At 36.8% G+C, this 20,821-nt stretch overlaps 1 pseudogene; it reads right to left on the reverse strand.

Annotated features, from left to right (window-relative positions):
* Positions 1-19,461: 19,461 nt before the first annotated feature.
* On the reverse strand, positions 19,462-20,057 carry LOC114619843 (annotated as a pseudogene).
* Positions 20,058-20,821: the final 764 nt, after the last annotated feature.

Below are 20,821 nucleotides of genomic sequence, written 5' to 3' on the forward strand. Positions count from 1 at the left end.
CAAGTCCCTCCCACACTCAACATACTGTGATCAACTTTCCTGCTTCTAAGGATGACTGCTGTACCCACACTTTGGTCTTCTATTTTCTTGACTTTCCTATGGTCTGTAAGTTTTATCATGGGCATTCAATGCTTTTTTCCCAATATCCACTTATCAGTGAGTACATACCATGTATATGCTTTTGTGACTGTGTTACCTCATTCAGGATGTTATTTTCAAGTTCCAGCCATTTGCCTGTGAATTTCATAAAGTCATTGTTTTTAATGGCTGAGTAGTACTCCATTGTGTAAATGTACCACATTTACATAGTAAATCCATTTTACATTTACATAGTAAATCCATTCTTCTATAGAGGAACATTGTTCCAACTTCTGGCTATTATAAAGAAGGATGCTTTGAACATAGTAAATCATGTGTCCTTGTTGTATGTTGGAGAATATTTTGGGTATATACCGAGGAGTGGTATAGCTGGGTCCTCAGGTAGTACTATATCCAATTTTCTGAGGAATTGCCAGACTGATTAACAGAGATGTTGTACCAGCTTGGAATCCCACCAGTAATGGAGGAGTATTCCTCTTTCTCCACATCTTCACCAGCATCTGTTGTCACATGAGTTTTTGATCTTAGTCATTCTGACTGATATAAGGTAGAATCTCAGGGTCTTTTGGATTTGCATTTCCCTGATGACTAAGGATGTTGAAAATTTCCTTAAGTGCTTCTCAGCCATGCGAGATTCCTCAGTTGAGAATTCTTTGTTTGGCTCTGTACCCCATTTCTAATAGGGTTGTTGGGTTCTCTGGAGTCTAACTTCTGGAGTTCTTTGTATATTTTGGATATTAGCCATCTATCAGATGTAGGATTGATAAAGATCTTTTCCCAATTTGTTGGTTGTCCTTTTGTCCTATTGACAGTGTCCGTTGCCTTAAAAAAACTTTGCAAACTTTTTTTTTATGAAGTCCCATTTGTCAATTGTTCTTAGAGCATAAGCCATTGGTGTTCTGTTCAGGAAGTTTTCCCCTGTGCGCATGTGTTCAAGGCTCTTCTCCACTTTTCTGTTTTATTAGATTCAGTGTATCTGACTTTATGTGAAGGTCCTTGATCTACTTGAACTTGAGCTTTGAACAAGGAGACAAAAAATGGATCAATTTGCACTCTTCTACATGCTGACCACCAGTTGAACCAGCACCATTTATTGAAAATTCTGTCCTTTTCCCACTAGATGGTTTTAGCTCCTTTGTCAAAGATAAAGTGACCATAGGTGTGTGGGTTCCTTTCTGGGTCTTCAGTTCTGTTCCACTAATCTACTTACTTGCTTCTGTACCAATGCCATTCAGTTTTTATCACTATTGCTTTATAGTATAACCTGAGGTCAGGGATAGTGATTCCCCAAGAAGTTCTTTTATTGTTGATTATAGTTTTACCTATACTGGGTTTTTGTTATTCCAAAAAAATTTGAAAATTGCTTTTTCTATGAAGAATTGAGTGGGAATTTTGATGGGGATTAAATTGAATCAGTAGATTGCTTTCGGTAAGATGATCATTTTTACTATATTAATCCTGCCAATCTATGAGCATGGGAAATCTTTCCATCTTTTGAGGTCTTCAATTTTTTTTCTATAGGGATTTGAAGTTCTTGTCATATAGATCTTTCACTTCCTTGGTTAGAGTCATACCAAGATGTTTTATATTATTTCTGACTATTGTAAATAGTATTGTTTTCCTGATTTCTTTCTCAGCCCTTTTATCTTTCAAGTAGAGGAAGGCTAATGATTTGTTAGCGTTAATTTTATATCCAGCCATTTTGCTGAAGTTGTTTATCAGCTCTAGGAGCTCTCTGGTAGAATTTTGGGGGTCGCTTATGTATACTATCATATCATTTATAAATAATAATATCTTGACTTCCTCCTTCCCAATGTGTATCCCTTTGATCTCCTTTTGTTATCTAATTGCTCTGGCTAGAACTTCAAGTACTATATTGAATAGATAAGAAGAGAGTGAGCAACATTGTCTTATCCATGACTTTAATGAGATTGCTTTGTTTCTTTCCATTTAGTTTGATGTTGGCTATTGGTTTGCTGTATATTGCTTTTATTATATTTAAGTGTGAATTTTGAATTCCTAATCCCTCTGATACTTTTAGCATGAATGGGTATTGTACTTTGTCAAAGGCTTTTCAGCATCTAGTGAAATGATCATATTTTTTTTCTTTGAATTTGTTTATATAGTGGATTACATTGATGGATTTCCATACACTGAACCACCCTTGCATTCCTGGGATGAAGCCTTCTTGATCATTGTGGATGATTGTTTTGATATGTTCTTGGATTCAGTTTATGAGAATTTTACTTAGTATTTTTGCATCACTATTCATAAGGGAAATTGGTCCGATGTTCTCTTTCTTTGTTGGGTCTTTTTGTGGTTTAGGTATCAGTACAACTACAGAAAGTTAGAAAGGGTAGTGTTCCTTCTGTTTCTATTTTAAGGAATAGTTTGAGAAATATTGGAATTAGATCTCTTTGAAGGTCTGATACAAGTCTGCACTAAAACAATTTGGCCCTGGCCTTTTTAGGTTGGGAGACTTCTAATGAGTGCTTCTATTTCCTTGGGGGTTATGAGATGTTTAGATGGTTTATTTGCTCCTGATTTAACTTTGATACCTGGTATCTGTCTAGAAAATCATCCGTTTTATTCAGGTTTTCCATTTTGTTGAGTATTGATTTTGATAGTAGGACTTCATTATTTTTTGAATTCCCTAAGTTTCTGTTGTTATGCCTCCCTTTTTGTTCCTGATTTTCTTAATTTGTATACTGTCTCTGTGCCTTCTGGTTAGTCTGGCTAAGGGTTTATCTATCTTGTTGACTTTCTCAAAGAGCTAGCTCCTAGTTTTGTTGATTCTTTGTATAGTTCTCTGTTTCTACTTGGTTGATTTCAGCACTGAGTTTGATTATTTCCTGCCATCTACTCCTCTTGGGTGTATTTGCTTCTTTTTGTTCTAGAGATTTCAGATGAGCTGTTAAGATGCTAGTGTATGATCTCATCAATTTCTTTATGGAAGCACTCAGGACTATGAGTTTCCCTCTTAGCACTGCTTTCATTGTGTCCCAAAAGTTTGGATATGTTGTGCCTTCATTTTCATTAAATTCTAAAAAGTCTTTTATTTATTTCATTATTTCTTCCTTGGTCAAGTTATCGTTGAGCTTCCATGTGTATGTGGGCTTTCTTTTGTTTTTGTTGCTATTGAAGACCAGCCTTAGTCCGTGGTAGTCCAATAGGATACGTGGAATTAATTCAGTGTTCTTGTATCTCTTGAGGTTTGTTTTGTGTCCGAGTATATGGTCAATTTTTGAGAAGGTGCCTTGCGGGGCTAAGAAGAAGGTATATTCTTTTGTTTTAGGGTAAATTTTTCTGTAGATATCTGTTAAATCCTTTGGTTCACAACTTCATTTGGTTTCACTGTATCTCTGTTAATTTCTGTTTTCATGATCTGTCCATTGGTGAGAGTGGGGTATTGAAATCTCCTACTATTATCGTGTGAGGTTCAATGTATACTTTGAGCTTCAGTAATGTTGCTTTTACAAATGTGGGTGTCCTTGCATTTGGGGCAAAGATGTTCAGAATTGAGATTTCATCTTGGTGGATTTTTGCTTTGATGAGTATGGATTGTCTTTGCCCATCTTTTTTGATAACTTTTGGTTGAAAGTCTATTTTGTTAGATATTAGAATGGCTACTCTAGCTTGTTTCCCAGCCTTTTATGTTGGGGTAACATCTGTCTTTGTCACTGAGGTGTGTTTCCTGTATTCAGTAAAATCTTGGATCCTGTTTATGTATCCAGTGTGTTAGCCTATGTCTTTTTATTGGGGAATTGAGTCCTTTGATGTTGAGAGATATTAAGAACCAATGAGTGTTGGTTTCTGTTATTTTTGTTATTTCAAGTGGAATTATGTATGTGTGGCTCTCTTCTTTTGGATTTGTTGTGAAAGATTAATTTGCTTTTTCTTGTGTGTAGTTTCCCACCTTGTGTTGGACTTTTACTTCTGTTTTCCTCTGTAGGGCTGGATTTGTGGGAAGATACTGTTTAAATTTGGTTTTGTCTTGAATTGCCTTGGTTTCTCCATCTATGGAAATTGAGAGGTTTGCTGCACATAGTAGTCTGGGCTGGCATTTGTTTTCTCTTGGGATCTGTATGACATTTCCTGAGGATCTTCTGGCTTTTAGGATCTCTGTTGAGAAGTCTGTTGTAATTCTGATAGGTCTGCCCTTATATGTTTCTTGACATTTTTTCCCTTGCTGCTTTCAATATTCTTTATTTTTTCTGTGTATTTGGTGTTTTAATTATTATGTGATGGGAGGAATTCCTTTTCTGGTCCCATCTGTTTGGTACTCTGTATGTTTCTTGTATATTTATGGGCATTTCTTTCTTTAAGTTAGTGAAGTTTTCTTCTATAATTTTGTTGAAGATGTTTGCTGGTCCTTTGAGTTGGGAATCTTCACTCTCTTCTATATCTATTATTCTCAGGTTGTGTCTTTTCATTGTGTCCTGGATTTCTTCAATGTTTTGAGCTAGAAGCTTTTTGTTTTTTATGTTTACATTGACTGTTGTGTCAATGACTTCTATGGTATCTTCTACTTCTGAGATTCTTTCTTCGATCTCTTCTTTTCTGTTGGTGATGTTTGCATCTATGACTCCTGCTCTCTTTCCATCTCCAGGGATTTCTCCTTTTTTTTTTTTTTTTTTTGCTTTAATGTTTCTATTTCCATTTTTAGATTTTAGACCCTAGATTTTTTTTTTCAATTCCTTCACCTGTTTTATTGTGTTCTCCTGTACTTCTTTAAGGGATTTATGTGTTTCCTCTTTAAGGGCATCTACTTGTTTACTTGTATTCTCCTGTTTCTTCAAGGAAGTTATTTAAGTCCTTCTTAAAATCCTCTCTCATCTTCATGAAATGAGAATTTCGATCTGAATCTTGCCTTATAGGTGTGTTGGAGTATCCAGGAGTTGCTGAGGTGGGAGAACTGGATTCTGATGTTGCCAAGTTAGACTGCTTTCCGTTGTTTACATTCTTACAGTTGCCTAGTGCCATTTGGTTATATCTGGTGTTATATGGCCTCCCTGTCTCTGACTGGAGCCTGTCCTTGCTATTAGCTTGTGAGCCTGTGATCCTGGGTGTGTCAAAATACCTAAGGAGTTGAGCTGCTACTGGTGTGTGAGCCATATTGGTTCAGATACAGAGCTGAGGCACTGCTACCAGCACAGGTGGAAACTAGAAGGCAGACTTGTCTCTGCCTGGGTGGAGAATCTGCGTTCGGGGTTCAGAGAGGTCCTGGTATGCTAGATATTAGGATGGGGTTTGGTGGGTCTCACCTGTGATCTGGATGTGTCAGAATACTTGGGGAGTCAAGCTGCAACTGGAGTGTGGGCTTTGTGGATACGAATCCAGAGCCTAGGTTCTACTCCCAGCACAGGTCTTATATAAAGTTTTAAAATAGTTATTTTTTTCCTGATTTCCCTTGATTAATTAATCTTGTTCATTTTGTCAAAAATAAAATAATTCAGACATAAGTGGTACTCAATTATAAGCTTCCAAACAGGTAAGACCACCATGTTTATTATGTGTCATTCTGTGTTCTAGACATGCTAAAAGGAAAAGAAAAAAATCATATTTTACTACTGTTGCAGACCTAGGCCATATCTTCCAGTGAACGTCCATACCAAATTGTATGAATATCATGCTCCAAACATGTATGATGAAATGCACCAATGCCTCATGGCAGCAGCAGACCCAGCTGCATAAGGCTTTCTGTATACACTTCTTAAAACACATACATTTGTACCACAAGTCTTATGAGGTTCTTCTATACCACCTCATTAATTGAAGAAGGGTATAGCATCAAGAGGTCAAGTTACTTGTCAAGATCATGAGCTGATAAAAGAAGCAGTTGGGATTAAAATCCAGACAAACTGGCTTTATAACATGTGCTTGTAACCAAGGTGTGAAGTTCTTTTTCATCTGTAGCAGGAACTGCTTAGCCATTAGTCCAGATTTTACTTGACTAATTTATAGTTACATTTGTTGGAAATTCAAAGAAATAATGAAACTTACAAGATTTTCTGCATCCTTCTTCCCTCCTCTATATGAATGGCTATATTGGACTTTACTAGTTTTTCCCCATTGGGGAATACATACTTTCTAATTTTCTAAGGATAACAAAAACTGCTGCCTTAGTCACAAATCCTATTTCCCACCACTAAGTGCACATTTGTCCTGACACCTTTGCAGAGATTATTTTCCTCTGGTCCAAGTTTGTGTATCTCTACTTCCTTTGAGGCAATGAGTTCTTTGACCACATGCTCCCCTTTATAATTTCCTACTCATATTTCTTCATTTCTTTAATTGTGGTATTCATACTCGAAGGGAAGGTAAATAACAGAGGATCAAATCAGTTTCATATTTTAATCAGAGACCCATAAGGAATCATGGATTGAATCTCTCCATTTGTGTGTGATAAAGACAGCAGGACTATGTACCCAAAAGCCAACTCAGTCTAGAAGAGGAAATTCTACACTACCATATCCAGAATGGAATTACTGCTGTCATCAGGTTGTTGTACAGATTACATGCATTTCAGGCAAGAAAGCCTCCAAACTGATCTTGTAAGAGTAACCAGAAGATAGTTGTGAAGAATGAATTATAATGATTACAATATGCAAGTTAGAAGACTACCCTTTAAAGTCAATAAGAAATATGATCAGGATGAAGCAGGAAGAATGAAATGGAGATATAATGTAGAAGAGATTATGTGATATAAGTACTATTCCCCCAGGGATTTCTAAAGTTCCTTCACTTAGCAATATTTGTATATGTTCGTAGTAATGTTCTGTGTATCCAAAATGATTTGTAGTGAAAGAAGTAGCCAAAAATGACACAGGAAACTGCCACAGATCCTTCTAAGTGCCACCAGTATTGACAGATTTCCTTGTTTAAAAGTTTGAGTTACATGATAATGGGATGTAAATGTTCCTGCTAGATACTACAGGCTAATAAAAATATCAGTGCCAGGAGTGGGTTACCTCTTTTGGAATGTATAGTCAGTGAATTCTCACAGACTCCTAAATGTTACAGCTACTGTCAGAACTATTGGCTACCCTCCAGAATTTGATGGTAAGGCCATGTTGCTGAAGACACTACATATTTGAGTCATAGAACAGGAAATCAAGCTGGCACTGACTTGAAGCTTTATCTCTCCTAACTACTTTCCATAGTACTGGAAAAATCTATGTGTGCTACTGGAGGAGAAAAGCAACCATCATTCAGAGCCAGGTATTAATGCTATGAGTTACAATGAATGTTCTGGCCATTCATACACAGCAGACGCTATAATAGCATGACCATCATGGGACTAAACATTTTCTAACCATATTTAAAGTCTATACCACAAGATGAAAGCCAGAAACCTGTGGTACATTGGTCATGGGCCCTTCAAGAGAAGCTACTACTATTATTCTTCTAAATGGACATAGTACTAAACTGACTACTGGTGATTTATCACAATATCTTTTATGCAGCTCTCAACCTTCATCAGAAAAGGTTCTATTTTCAGTAGAAGACTATTAATATAGGGAGAGAGTAAGACAAATGTTCAGCCTAAAATGAGATACCTACATCACATCAATTCTGATAAAAATTCAAAGTTCACAATGAAAAAAATAAAAATAGGTAGAAAGATTGTAAAGCCAGAAGTGGAGAAGACTACAGGGGCACAGTGTTATCTGGAGATAGCACAGCAGGTCCACACATGAACTCATGGTGTTGGTGAAAGTATGCACAAGACCTGGTCAAGCTCAAACCAGAAGAAATCCCAGAAATGAGAGAGAAGATGAACACAAGTCTCCCAACTTACTGAAGTACAGTTGATAATTGGTTGGAAAGTCTGTTTAAGAGAGCCTTGGCAGCATATAGCACAGTGAAAAGTGTAGCTCCTGGACAGTATATAGCATGGTTAAAGCAGGTGTTGGGCCTTAAAAACAACCCAACACTGTTTTAACAAAGACTTGATAAGATCCTGTCTGTATTTCAAAAAGGAGTAGGTGTAGGTTGAATTTGAATATGATAAATCTAGGTTATGAGGTAGCTAAGGGAATTATTGCCATATGATAAGAGATAGTCACAGATAAATGAAGAATGCAGGGGACTTGGTGGAGTGAGGGGTCTCACTCATAAGAAGCATTTCAACTATCATCACCAGGGACAGCGAAGACTTGGCACCATGACATAATGGTTAGCTGACTCTGGAGTCAGACTCCCCTTGTCCCAAATCTGGTCTTCCTACTTGTGAATAAACCTGTGACTTTGGTCAATTTTTCATGCATCCATAAGATACATTTTTCTCATCTGTAAAAATAATCTACCATCCCTATCTCCACAGCAGCTGTGAAGATTAAAGCCAACAATCTCCACCAAATTCTCGATACCAAAAGTGGCTCATGAAATGCTCTGTGAACATCAGTTGTGAACCGTACCCTAAAAATGTGATCATTCAGGCCTCTGGTTGCACCCTCCGATTCCATGCTCTCCTGATACACACATGCTGCATTTCTGCCTCTTTCAGATTATTATTCAATTTTATTATTATTCTCACATCTTTCACTCCAATTTCCACGTGTCAAAACCCAAAACACACTTAGAGTTCCCTGGGCTAATCACCTCTGTAATTTCAGAATGGTCTACATTTTGAAGTGTAATTAAAATTCTCTGAAAACCTCATCAAATAGAATTTTTCTGTTTTCAGATGTGTGCAGTGCTTGTTATTATTGTTCATTATTTCTAAGAGTCTTGCTCTTGAATATTTGATTATGAAAAAAAACTTCACTTATTTCTCCAAAAGTCACTTCTCTATCAAAATTCTTATGGTGCTTTACACATGATTAAACTGGCACTTTGGAAAAGTAAATTTGATACATTCGATGACACACTCTCTTAGTGAAAACTTGAAGGCAAGCTATCCATTAAGTCAAGAATTCATTGTAATAAGACATCAGTGCTTGCTTCTAATGTTCTGTTCCTAGAACATGTTGCTCAGGAAGCATTCTGAAGAGTACTCACTAGTTAGATTTGAGTTCATACCCCTGGACTAGCTGTTGATTGCTGTTCGGTGTTTTTATTTTTCATAAAATGTTTCCAAAAAAGTTGAATGTCCTCAATTAATATAAACTTTTAATAAAGTTTTAAGCACAAGCAAAGTTGTAACTTAATAGACATGTTGGCAATTGATCCCATGTGAGTTGCATTACTTTAGTTAAGGAAGCAGGCATCATAAAGAGGAATTTAAAGGTTTTTCAGGCTTAACTTAGTACAAAACTCAAGATATCTTGGTCAATGATCTAAACCAGCATCACTGAGCCAGTTACAGACCTGAGGCAGGACATTGAAATGTCCCCAGAGGGCAGCCAGCCAAATGCATACACCACTCATCTGTCAATGTCTGGGTTGTGAAAAAGGAAACTTGCTAAAACATGTTCAGGTTGACCACAGTCCAATGGCCACTTTGCCTATACTCATTCTGGTGTGAAATTTCTGTCTCTGTCACTGGCAGTTTGCCTGTCCCAACTGTGCTGTTCCATGCCCTATAGCACAGAGCATTTCCTCTGACATGACACCAGAATCAGAAGTGACAGGATGCCTATAACCAGGAGCCAAGAGACAGGCTTCCATTCTTAAGGGATGCCAGGCAAACTGAATCTGGGGCCAAGTTGAGAAGTGAATCACCTCACAGATTCTTGCTCAACCTAGGAACAAAATTTTTGTCCCATGAGAACATGAGCACACATCCTTTCATCTCATGAAAGCTGTGATCACTGTCTTCATAGAAGCTTGTCATGCTGTACCCAGGTGGCTGTTCAACAAATTCAACAAATACATTGCAAATATTGTTCTATGCTATCTCAATGATCATGACTGATCAGCACAGTATGTAAGTTTACTCTCCACCAAACGATATGAAAACAACTAAAATATTCTTTTCCATACTTTGCAAATATGTGTCTCTGATCCAGAGACTTTTGATTGATGACAGCCTCAGAATTCAAACATAAATTCCAAATCTCAATACAGTATGTGATTAAGTTAACTTTAAACAATTAAGACCCAAACAAGTTAAAAGTCTACTTTACCCTTCCGGTCTGGGCCCGAAGACTGAGCAGATCCCAGTTGGCAGCTCTGCACCCAATCTAACAAAACACAGAGAAAGCATGCCTCCCAGGAGCTCTTACCTGAGCAGTATCTTAGATAAGGAGACAGCAACACCTGCCCCAAACAGGGAGTAACTGGGATGCACTGGGACCCAGGAATTCACTCCTGGCCAGGAGCACTGGTTCCTTCCTCTCTGCTCCTAAGCACTGAGCAGATCTTGGGCCCCAGATCTAACCCCAGTAGTAACACCCTCCTCACACAGTTCTGAAACAACCAAGATAATAGGAAAGACAGGCTCCAGTCAGAGACAGGGCTGGTAGCACTAAGGAGATCCAGATGGCAAAAGGTAAGCACAAGAACATAAGTATCAACAACCCAGGGTACTTGGCATCATTAGAGCCTAGTTCTCCCACACTAGAAAGTCCTGAATTCCCCATACCACCAGGAAAGCTAGATTCAAATTTAAAATCACTTCTAATGATGATTATAGAGGACCTTAAGAAGGACATAAACAACACTTGCAAAGAATTTGCAAAGAACACAGGTAAACATGTAGAAGCCCTTAAAGAGGAAACACAATAATCCCTTAAAGAATTACAAGAGAACACAACCAAACAGGAGAAGGAATTGAACAAAACCATCCAGGATATAAAAATGGAAGTAGAAAAAATAAAGAAATCACAAAGGGAGACTACCCTGCAGATAGAAAATGTAGGGAAAAAAAATCGAGAGTCATAGATGCAAGCATCACCAACAGAATACAAGAGATAGAAGAGAGAATCTCAGGTACAGAAGATACCATAGAAAATAGTGACACACCTGTCAAAGAAAATGCAAAATGCAAATAGTTCTTAACACAAAACATCCAGGAAATCCAGGACAAAATGAGAAAACCAAGCCTAAGGATAATAGGTATAGATGAGAATGAAGATTCCCAACTTAAAGGGCCAAAAATATCTTCAACAAAATTATAGAAGAAAACTTCCCTAACCTAAAGAACAAGATGGCCATAAACATACAAGAAGCCTACAGAATGCCAAATAGACTACACCAAAAAAGAAATACCTCCTGTCACACAATAATCAAAACACAAAATGCACAAAATAAAGAAAGAATATTAAAAGCAGTAAGGGAAAACGGCCAAGTAATATATAAAGGCAGATCTATAAGAATTAAACCAGACTTCTCACCAGATATTATAAAAGCTAGAAGATCCTGGACAGTTGTCACACAGACCCTAAGAGAACACAAAAGCCAGCCCAGGCTTCTATGCCCAGCAAAACTCTCAATTGCCATAGACAGAGAAACCAATATATTCCATGACAAAACCAAATTTACACAATATGTTTCCACAAACCCAGCATTACAAAGGATAATAGTGGAAAAGCTCCAATACAAATTTCTAGGGAAATTATACCCTAGAAAGAGCAAGAAAGTAATCCTCTTCCAACAAATCCAAAAGAAGATAGCCACACAAAGATAATTCCAACTCTAATAACAAAAATAACAGGAAACAACAATCACAGTTCCTTAATATCTCTTAACATCAATGGACTAAATTCCCCAATAAAAAGACATAAGCTAACATACTGGATACGTAAACAGAACCTAGCATTTGCTACATATAGGAAACCCACCTCAGTGAGAAGAAATTGAGCATCTTTGGAGTTACTCCACTTGTGGTGAGACAGCCACCAGGCAAGAATTGCCTCTTTTCATCTACAGATAAATTACTGTCCAGAAAAGGACACACTTGTGGAATAGTCAACTGATTATATCTGATAAGACAGAGTAATCGGCTCTTAATAATTCTGCATCACTAGGTCTGTCAGATGATCCTGAGCCAGATGTTCCAGCATTTTGTAGTATAGGGACTGTCCAGGTGTTCAATGGTCTCTATAAATTGGCTAAGTTTTAGAAGCTATACTTTGTGCTTCCCATAATTTCAGTTAATTCAGTCATTCTGGATTTCTGATGGGGTTGAAGACTTATAGCCAATCCTGGCTATTTACTTTTAGAGAAAAGATTTGAGAGGATAATTTTCAGCTGGCATTCATTCTAAAGCCAAGAAAAAAGCCAGGTTCAGAACTGAGTCTTTTAGTTAGGAGAGATGACAGAGGTTCTGGTTAGTCAAGAAAATGGTGGACTGGGTAGTACGTCTATCTTGTATCTTACTAATACAAATTGGTATAGTTATGCTCTAATTGTATTTTGAGAGAAAACTTTTACTTTAACAGGAAGGGTGATTTGTAGGAGCTAAGGTGGGAGGAGTAAAGAGAGGAAGAGGAGGAGTCAGGAGAGGAGGAGGAGAAGGAGAGGAGGAACTAGGAGGAGAGAGAGAGAGAGAGAGAGAGAGAGAGAGAGAGAGAAGAACATGGAGGCAGATTTTTGTGTGTCTCTACCAGTCAAAGGTAGTTGGTATATCTATATCTAGGTTGGGTATTGGGTTACAGTTCTGATTTTATGGGCATCTTATTATTGATCACTACCAAACTTATGAAGCCTTTGATTAACATTTAAAAACAAGTTACTAATAAATAAAAAGAAAAAACTGGATAGACACACACAGGCACCAAAAAATATCACACACTCAGAGTCATATTTTCATGTCTATAGGATACTTTTTTGTTTAGTTTTTTCTATTTTTTAAAGTAGTGACTAATACATTTCTCAAATATTCATCATACATACATTTAAAAACTATTTGTTTGAATTATTTTCTATTTTATTTATGTTCAAATATTTATTTCTGTCATTTCTTCTGTATGAGTGTTTTGCTTGTATCCATGTATATGTATCATGTTTGTGTCTAGTGTCTTTGAAAGTCAGAAGTTAACTTTAGATCCCCTATGACTAGAGTTACAGATGGTTGTATGTCACCATGCATGTATAAGGAACTGAATCCTAGTCTTCTGCAGGAGCATTAATTTCTTTTAACAGCTGAGCTAGCTTGCCATTCCAGTTTTTGTTTACTTTTTTTTAACTGGTCTTCACTATGTAGCTCTGGCTGTGCTGACTCATTATTTAGTTCAGGCTGGCCATGAACTAACAGAGATATACTTTCTTCTGCCTCCATAGTGCTAGAAATAAAAGCTTGTGCTACCATGCCTAATTTGTACAATTATTAAAAATTATCTGACATTAGCTTTGTCTTTTAATATACATAAAACATACTGGATTACTTTTATTTTCCCCAATATTTTAATACTCAATTTTCTTTATTATTCAATTTTAAAAGTTCATAAATTTTGGTAAGTACTATATTGGTTATTTGTTGATATTTTTTGATATAAATATTTGTGATATTAATTTTATGATTCTTTTAATATATCTTTAATTTCAGTTCATTCTTCCTTTAATAATTCTCTTACATTCAATCCTGAAGTACACATACCCATCATTTTTTACTCTGTAATATATTTATTTAAAACTCTAACTTTTATTGAGGCCAACCACAAATAGATTAAGAACTTTCTTTTATTATTTCTGTATGTATATATATATATAAAATGTGTGTGTGTATGTGTGTCTATCCCTTGCCCAATGTGTGTGTGTGCTTATACAAGCATTTGTGTGTGTGTCCATGTTTGAAGGTCAGACATCAAGGTATTTTCTTCCTCAGTCATATTCTTTGTTCAAACTGGGACTCAACTGAATGTGGAATTCACCAATTGGCTAAACTGGTAGCCCAGAGAACCCCTATGCTTTACTATCAAGTTTTGAAGTTATGGGAGTAGACTACAATACCCAATTTTTATGTGATTGCTGAGAATCAGGGCCCAGGTTGTCATAACTACATACCAAACACCATGTGCACTGAAAGAACTCTCTAGCTGTACCTCATTTTCTTTCATCAATTTAACTAATGTGGTATGTTTTTCTATATGATTTTAAAAGTATTGCTTCCAGTTCAATGCATGTAGTTTCTTCTTATCCTAAATATGTTATACAATTAAAATTTGAACAAAAAATTATGAAAGTGTATAATCACCCTCTTTTAAAAAGTTTACTTTACATATAAATTTTTTAAAAACCACAAAACTATATTCCTTAATTAATCTTTAAAACATTAAAGAATTTGTAGCCATTCAACATCCTTTCCTAATAATAAAATTCATAGTGTGATTTTAATAACATCTGTACCTTTGCTTTTCTCCATTCAAATGGTAACTTTCCTTCTCTAATCTCAACAACCAAAATTTCTTTGATGTTTGATTTTTTTTCCTCTCAAGCCCACTGGTATTTGAATAACTGCTTTCAAATGCTAATATTCTCATAAATAAAAGGATTGATCATGATAAAATATTTCATCATCTATTCAATTTGACCAATAGGCACTAATTCTTACCTTATGTTGGCTCTAATACTAGACTCTACCTACAATTAAAATAAGCCCCTTGTGGAATTTATAAAAAAGGGTAAAGGAGATGTGAAAATATCTCTCAGGTTAGTCAGAATGATATAAGAATTAAAGTGAATCAAAAACATGCTGCAAAAGTAAAGTGGAAGAAAAATCCATTGAGATGAAATTCATCGGGACCATTTCATTAAAGGCTTTGCATGAAAGCACTTGAAAGGTGAATAATCTAATGGTAGAAAAGAATGAGGCACATGTGGAGCCACATGATTTAGAGGTACAAGGAGAGTGGAAGGCCCTACTTCAGGGCCCAATACTCTGAGACAGTTAACAAAACCTCTCAAGAGACAGGCACATGCAAGATCTCCTACATCCCAGGAAATAATGGCAAGAATTAACCAATGAAATCACATGATATTAAGATGTTTCTACACAACAAAGGATAAAATCGAGTGATGAAACAAACAGCTTCCAGAATGGAAAAACACCCTTGAATCTGTGTATCTGAGAGAGGATTAATATTTAAAGCATACAAATAATTTTAAAAAGTAAGCATCCCAAACTTCAAAAACATTAAAGTAAGCATGACCAATAATTGTTTAAAAGCCTCAACCATCATCAGGAAAATGCAAATGGAAACTCCATAAGATGCAGACTCACCAAGGACAGAATGTCAACCATCAAGAAAACAAATGACACTTGGTTCTAACTATTCTGAGAATGGAAGCCCCACCAGTGGTAGTTTAGACTAGTGCATCCATAAGTTAGGTACTTATTATAAAGTCAGACATAGTTAGCATGCAACCTGGAGAAACTGCCTAATTCTTTAAGGTCAGAAGACAACCAAGCAGAATCCCCCATGCTTGGTTTCTCCTTTGAAATTTTTACTACTAAGTCCCCCAGGCCCAGGCCTGGTGCTGAATAGTCAATGAAGACTGGGCTCAGTGAATTTTTCCACTCTAAAAAGCCCAGCAGGAAACATTAGTTTTGTAATTGTATTGCTGCAGGCAAGCAGACACTCCTAAAGAACCTTATGGAAAGGAATGTGCTCAATGAGCTGAGACCACTGTAAGACTTCGGAGCATAGCTTAGAACAGACAACACCAGACCAAACAGTTCCACGAGGGGAGGGGGTTTATTTAGGGCAGAGGGCAAAGGTGGGGAGAGAAATGGGAAGAATGGTGGAGGGAAGAGAGAGCAAGGTCAGGGGGTTCTACCTATTTATATGGGCAGTGACGTAGCCTTTACCCAGGTAAAGGAGAGGTGGCCAGGTGGATTCTGGAAATGTATGGTGGTTGCCTTGGCAATGATATGGGAGTCTCCTGGATGTGATGTCACTGAGTTCAGAGCTGATACCAACAACCACTGTCCTTTCACAGCACATTAAATTGACTTGGAAAACAAAATATTAGAAAAAGATGTGATGGTGTGAGCTTGCCCTGCCCCTGTGTTGTATTCTTTGTGGTAGAAAAAGATTCACTAGTAATACTCAAAGGCTCTCTTCTCTCTCTAAGACACCGAAGGGTAAATTTCAAAGGAGAAACTAAGCATGGGGGATTCTGCTTGATTGTCTTCCAGATCTCTCAGATGAGCATCTAACCTTGAAGAGCTAAGCAACTTCTCTAGGCTGCATGCTATCTATGCCTGCCTGTTATCCTGTGGGCAGGCTGGCCAACTTGGGGTGATTTTTAAGTCATCAAAAATTCTATACTTGCTTGGTATTCTCTTTGAAGAATACAAAGACATATTTAAACAGTGTATTATGTGGGGAAATTTAAGATGGTCACTAGTTTTTCTATTATAAATTAATTTCTATTTTCTATTTCTATTATAAAATTTCTATTTCTATTATAAAATTTAAAAATGTCTTCAGTTAATGGTATGCACAGATCTCAACTCACACATATCTAGAGGATACATACTCGGAATGAAAGACTACCCTTGTTCTTGATTTTGTAAGACTTTTGGGTCTAAATGTAGGATTTTCAGGTCTCAGTTTGAATTTAAGATTAAAAGAATCCCACTATCCCAGGACACATCCTGGGAGTATAAGAATGTGTGAGTCTTTGCATTCATATCTGCTTCTTGTGCCTTTTCTTGGGTGCTTTTTGTTCTGTTCTTTTGTTTTATCCTATTCTGAAGTGTTAGTTTTTGTTTCACTATATTACATATTATAATACATTATATTGTATTCCCTTAGAAACCTCTTTGTCTTTTAATGAGAGGGAGAAAGGGAATGGATCTGTAAGATGCCGATCCGTGGTCAGTGGTACTTACTTCAAGATGCCCCCAAGTGAAACACAGATCAATGCAAAAGCAAGAGGTTTATTTTCCGGCACATTGGGTCAACCTTCAATTAGTCTCTCAAGGCGAGTGACTAGAAGATGACCCCCAAATGGCTATTATAAGCAGTTTTTATACTTTATAGGGGTACAGGTTACATCAGCAAGGTTACAGTTCAAACTTACTGGCTAAGCATATTGACCTTTAAATCTATTGGCTAGCGAGCATGACACGCATTTGAACTCTATCTGGGGCTTTCCAGAGGGTCAGGTGACTATCAGTCAGTACATTTTGCAGTTTTTCTGAAACTTTTACTCAAGAATTTTCCTGCAGGTAGAAAATGGAACTTGGCCTAACCTTAACCCCAGGAGGGAGGAGAAAGCTGTAAGGAGAGTGTGGGACTGGAAAAGCCCTGAAGGTCCCTAAGATCTAGATGGAAGGTAAGTGGGGAGGGACTGGGAGGAGTAGAGGGAGGGAAAACTATTATCAGGATATATTATGTGAGAAAAAGAGCTATTTTTCTTTCTTTTTTTTTTCAGATTTAAGATGTTGTATTTATTACTTACAGAGATACCCGTGACTGACCTTGACACACAGATGTAAAACACTATTTCTTTCTAGGAACTGAACTAAGATCATTGGGTATTGGTCTTGGCTGAGATAGGCTTCCCAGAGCCATGTAGAAGTTATACATTTGACTAAAATAAGCCTGTTCATTTAAAAATAACAAAGGGAAAAATGACCAAAAATAAAACCCCAAATGCCATTTTTTCCTTAACAAGACAAAAAGATCAAAGCAAAACATCCTTAACTGTAAAAATATTATTTTGGAATATGTAATACATGTGAGATGCTTATCAAAATAACAAAGATTATGAAACTTGAGAACCGCTGGGCGGTGGTGGCACACGCCTTTAATCCCAGCTCTTGGGAGGCAGAGGCAGGCGGATTTCTGAGTTTGAGGCCAGCCTGGTCTACAAAGTGAGTTCCAGGACAGCCAGGGCTACACAGAGAAACCCTGTCTCGGAGAGAAAAAAACAAAAAACAAAATGAAATTTGAGAACCATTACATAGATGGAACAGGTACTACAAAACTGATACTATGGCTCGTATACCATACTACTACTTACAGCAGTTTTGCCAGGCTTTGAGTTAAACAAGCCCAAGAGCAGTTTCTAACAATCTTTAAGTACAGGTTTGTGAGAAAATAGCAAGGCCATTCAAGATAGCTCAGAGGTACAGCACTTGCCTGGCATGTATAAGGCCCTGGGTTCTATCTGCAGTATTATCAAAACCAAGAAATAAATGTTTATATTATTCTAAGTAGCAAATTCTGTATTATCTATACCTTTTAGCTGTTATTCCATCTAGGACTTTTTTCACATTAAAAACAGTACAGGCTAGCCTCAAACTTCAAGAGTTAAATTATAACCTACTCAATGTGAAGTTGCAAACATTTAACAAAGTCACTGCTCTAAGAATTCATTTGTGGAATACTTATGTCATAGATAAATGGTTATGCTCACACTGATTTGTTAGTAGTTTTGAAAAATTCAAAGCTGAAAAAGACATTTAACTATCTGCTTATTATATATCCATAACATTTTACATACCATTGAAGCAATTTACTTTCCTTGGTGGTCATGGTGTCTAGCCAGGATAAGCCCTAACTCCCAATCCTCCTGCCTCTACCTTCCACACTGGGATTACATGTACCTGCCACCAAACCAAGCCTAGTATAACCTACTTTCAACAGCTTCACAAGCTTCATAAGTTTTCTAATACATTCAACTCACCTCATCTTAGAGCTAGTAATTTCCAATTTTAGTACAAGCTTAAGACTCATTGTAAGCTGTCTACTCCTCAAATCCATACTGCTAAATGAATTAAAATAACTGTAAATCCCCACACCTGGATATATATTATCCACAATATTTTAGTATACTAAATCACCTAAAGCCTAAAAAATTAAAGATCACAGCCCTACTCCAAATTTGAATGGATAATCTTTAGACTTGTAATTTGCACAATCATAGAACTTTGAAAGTTTTTAGTCTATTTGTTCTGGAAATCAAGCCAGCATGTCCCTAATGCTTTAACCTGTTGCTAATGTCTTAGCTTGTGGTCATTAAAAAAATTGGCCCTTCTATCTAAACACAAAAATCAGAGAAGCAAGTTAATGATTAACACAAAACTTAGCTGTGTAAAAAGACTAATATGCCCGCATCTGTGTTTAAGGAAAAATTAATATACTACAAACACAATCCAAGTAATAGACATTATTTTATTACAAATTTAAAAAAAGAAAAAAAGTCCAACATCCTAAAAAAAATTCTTTTTACTTATCATACAAATTCCTATGAAGTTTTTTTTTTTGCTACCATAAGAAATTAAAGAAACCATTAAATATTTAGAAACATTCAACATCAAAAGCTTTAAGTCTAACTGTACGTTGTAGCCCTTGAAAAAGTTACAAACTTTTTAAAAAGTATTTTCTCTACAAAGAATCTCATCAGCTATACAAAAATCTGTACAGTTTCTATACTGAAGCTAATGTTGAGATGCACTTGAATTTCACATTCTTAGCAAAATAATTGCCTGAGCACATATACTCCACACTTTAGGACAGCCATTTATTCTTCATCCTCATCTTCCTCCTCTTCACTTCCTCCTCTTCTTCCTCCTCCTCTTCTTCTTCATCTTCTGGTTCATTCTTCTTCTTTGAGCCTGTTGGCCTACCAGGACCCTTCTTTCCTACTTCACTTTTGCCCTTGGCACGGTATGCAGCAATATCCTTTTCATACTTCTCCTTTAGTTTAGCTGCTTTCTGCTCATACGGTTGTTCATCTTTGGCAGATTGTTCAGACCACATCTCACCCAGATTCTTTGCAGTATCTCCAATAGACAGGCCAGGGTGTTCACTTTTGATCTTTGGGCGATGTTCAGAGCAAAACAGGAAGAAGGCAGACGGTGGTCTCTTCAGAGCATTTGGATCTTTTTTCTTCCCTTTTTTATCACCTTTGGGAGGGACATAGTTCTTCATCTCCCTATCATAACAAGCTTTGTTGCTCTTGGCCAAATCTTCAAACTTCGACTTTTCCTTTGCAGACATGGTCTTCCATCTCTCGGAGCATTTCTTCGAGAACTCGGCGAAGTTGACCGAGTCGGGATGCTCCTCCCGGCAGGAGGACATTTTGCCCCGCGGCTTGTTGGGGTCACCCTTACCCATGAGGAGGTGCTGCGTCTACCTGGCGCAAGTGCTTCCCTCAGACCTCCATGGAGAGACTTCCTTCCCCAAGCTCCGGCGAGAACTGGTTACTCGCTAATGCCAGCTATTTTCATTAAAAAGGGAAAAAAGGGTTTTCTGCTCTTGCAACAGAACTAGAATTCTGATCTCAACACTCTTATTAGGAACCTTCCAACTTCTTATAATTATAAAAATTATAATACATAATAATATAGTATATAAATATATTATATGTATTATCTATTACAATTATACATATTTACTTCTTACTTTATATTTACTTTTTATATATACATGCATAATGAATATATATTAAAATATACAGTTGTATATTATAATATATATGTATATAATTTACTTATAGTCATAATTCTGATTCTATGACTACTGAAAACTGAAATCTGCAACTTCATAACTAAAACTTGATCTTTAAATTATGAGGAAAAGTAGTATGTATCTGTGTTCACTGAGGAAGTTTTATAATATAATAATCTTTTGGTGATTGGTTATTTGATTGTGCTTGAGATTTTATTCTTCTTTTGCCAGGAAGAGAGGAAGTTGCAGCTGCTCACAAAATAGCCAAGTGTCAGGGAGCAGTGTGGTGAGAAAGAACGAAAATGCACAGGTTCCAAGAGAGCTAGGTTCCACTTCAGCTGTGAGAGCCAAATAACCTGGGCCAATCCCTAGCCAAACATTGGCCTATTCCTGTAGCTAAAGAGATTAATCAGTCTCCAAGACTTCGTCAG

The sequence above is a fragment of the Grammomys surdaster genome, unplaced genomic scaffold (genome assembly GCF_004785775.1).
Source record: "Grammomys surdaster isolate TR1022 unplaced genomic scaffold, NIH_TR_1.0 165, whole genome shotgun sequence".
In the NCBI taxonomy this organism is placed as follows: Eukaryota; Metazoa; Chordata; class Mammalia; order Rodentia; family Muridae; genus Grammomys; species Grammomys surdaster.